This window comes from Apium graveolens, chromosome 9 (assembly GCF_009905375.1).
Source record: "Apium graveolens cultivar Ventura chromosome 9, ASM990537v1, whole genome shotgun sequence".
NCBI classification, from domain to species: Eukaryota; Viridiplantae; Streptophyta; class Magnoliopsida; order Apiales; family Apiaceae; genus Apium; species Apium graveolens.
The window spans coordinates 236,965,616-236,968,572 of NC_133655.1; the positions used below are offsets into that span (position 1 = coordinate 236,965,616).

Here is a 2,957-nt window from a genome sequence, read left to right on the forward strand (position 1 = left end):
TTCTCTCAGAGAAACAATTGCAAGCTGTATCCTTAGCATTTCTCTGTAAGTTTAGTTACTCTTGACATTGTTAAGGGACTAACAATTGGTATCAGAGCAAGCTCTTGAATAACAAAGTGTTTAAAGATCACAACAAACAGCAAGATGAATAAGAAGGATATAACGACTCGTGTATTTTTGAGTTATTTAAATATGTGATTATTATGGAAATTATTAAATAAAATATGTGTGTTGGTTTTGACTGCTATGTGTTATTTGATTATTATCCATATGTGATTTATAGTATACCGGGTTGTCCGCGCGATTAATTATGGGATCGTATTGAATTGTTTTCACTTTCAAAAGTGGATTTAGTATAAATTTATTTGCATAAATATTGGGAAAGTTTCTGATTTTTTTTATGATTTTATAATTACAATAATTATTTTTAGGATTTTACAAAATTGAGAAATCAATATTTTATTAATTATTTATCTTTAAATGATTTTCTGAATACTTTTATTTGTAAAATCCATATTTAATTCTAGAATTCTTCAAAAATTATGAAACTCGTATTTATTTAAGTTTGGAATATTCCGGGGATTTTAAAATTATTTTGGAAATTTCGGGATTAATTTCACCCGCGCATTGTTTCGGTTATTTGTTAAAAATGGGTATAAAGTGCGTTTTAGAAATTATTTTAAAATTTCAAAATTTATGTTTTTATTTACTTCGGGATATTTATGATATTTTAAGACTGCTTTCGTAGATTTCGGATATTATTTAAAGTGTACCTCGGTCTGTTAATTTTGAATTTCGGGGTAAAGCAAGCCTTTAAATCTTCGTATTTATCCCGTATAAGACGTGCCAATTTTATAAAATTGGGGAGGGGCACGTGTTGCTTCCCTGTGTTCGGCTGCTATCAATAGACCTGCTAAAGACCCGAACCATAGAGTACTTAATATTGGTGCCTCGAAAAGATATGTTTTTAGATCTCGCATTGAAAAATCTCCTTCCTTTTTTTATTATAATCTAAAATATGGTAATACATATATGATCAGATGCATATGCAGTTAAGAACCATGTACACGGAATCCCTAATTTAAATTGAAATATACAACTATCCAGTAAATAAAATTTTTTCTTAAAACATAAAAAAACGTTCCTCTCTTCCCAAGCATTCCCGAAAACTACTCATTTATTTTTACGACAGGTTCCGTTCCGTATTTCATACGTATATAAGACTTTTCTTTTACTATTATTATATGTTAAATGGGATCAAAAAGACGAAATGCCCATATAAATTGTATATATCAATGGAGGAAATAACGATGTGGAAAACAAAACAGGAATTCTATACAATGACACTGTAGACCAATTGGAGGGATGTAGCGCAGCTTGGTAGCGCATTTGTTTTGGGTACAAAATAGCACAGGTTCAAATCCTGTCATCCCTACCTATTACTTCTTCGTTGAGCAGTAACGAGGGATTAATTAAGATCGATTTTAATATCCAATAATATTATATAATCGTTCATTAAACTGGGGTTAAAAAAAGTGTTAAGAATTCTTTTATTTATTAATAAATCACCCCAAATTCCCCACCCCCCTTTTTGTGCATCTCGCTGCCTTGGTTTAAACTCTGTTCCTCTTCTCCTCCTTCCTGCTCTTCAACGGCTGCTTCTTGTTGTGCCTATTTTCGGTAATCACAGTATTGCGCCGCCCTGTTCTCCGTTTAACTTCTTCGTTCTGATTCTGGCGACTTTCTTTCCGGTTTATTTCCGGCTTTGCTTCGGCTTGGCCCCTGTTGTTTCATTGGGTATATACATATATATATATATATGCAGTGTGTATATATGTGTAATTATGTGTGTGTTCAGCTGTTGTGTGCGTGTCTTCTGTTATCGCCGCCGTGCGGTGTTGTTCGGCCCTGTTTCTTTTTCTCTTGCTTGGTTGTGCCCTGTGGCGCGTGTGCTGTATGGACTGTTTATTTTATTTATTGACTGGCCTTTTAATTTTGCAGATTATTTGATTAAGGTTTCATGAAATGAATTTAATCGTGCGAGAATAATTAATTTAATTGGTAAAATATATCTGGAAACCCGAATTTTATCGGGCACCGATAAATTTTGCCGCCATTCGCGATGACTTTATACGAGCGAACGGTGGACAGTGATGATCTAATTCTGAGTCCTAATACGAATAAAAATATAAAATACGAATATTAGTAAAAGTGAATAATATCGGTGGTTGGGATTGTCGTTGATGTTGTTGTGTTTGAGATTTGACGTCGATTGATGTTTCGACGGGTAGTCCGATAAACAAAGGAGACGCTGCCCGATTTCCGGGAAATTAACTATGGAAATGCGGGAGCGTATCCGATAATTATCGGAGCATCGAGTGAACATATATATATATACCTATACTTTATACAAACTTGATTGTATGTTGTGGTAAATGTTCTATCCAAAACTCAGTAACCCTAATTTCGTAAAATGATGAGAATAAGTATTTTCTGGAAACGAACACTGAACCGATTTCGAAAACGTGAACTCTAAATTGTGGTTTGTATTATTTTAATATGAATGATTACGAGTCGGGTTTGAATATCGTGGGGTAAGAATTAGTATCGAGGATATGTCAAGCATACCTAGACGTCTAACGTAGGGTATTTCGACTCTGTAGGTTATAGTCGGGAACCTGAAAGTGGATGATGGACTAAAGATAACATAGTGGTCAATCGACGAGCTCAGTAGAGTTTCAACATAACGACCTGAGTGTCGAAGTCGAATCCAATAGGATCTAGTGATTGGACGTTAGAACCTGAGCAGCAGAATCGGCTCAGAGTTGATCAGTAATAGTTGTAAAGCCTTGTACGGCAAGTATTTCTGAACTTTTCTTCAAGATATATTACCAATGTTTTCGAACTGTTTCATAACATGTCACTATTATTAAACATAACTCTTGTTTTATAATGCA

General features: G+C 34.1%; 1 non-coding gene across 1 annotated transcript; it reads left to right on the plus strand.

The window, feature by feature from the left end:
* Window positions 1–1,361: 1,361 nt before the first annotated feature.
* Window positions 1,362–1,435, plus strand: TRNAP-UGG (transfer RNA proline (anticodon UGG)). The gene has a single exon. It is a non-coding gene; the product is annotated as a tRNA-Pro (tRNA).
* The last annotated feature ends 1,522 nt before the right edge of the window (window positions 1,436–2,957 follow it).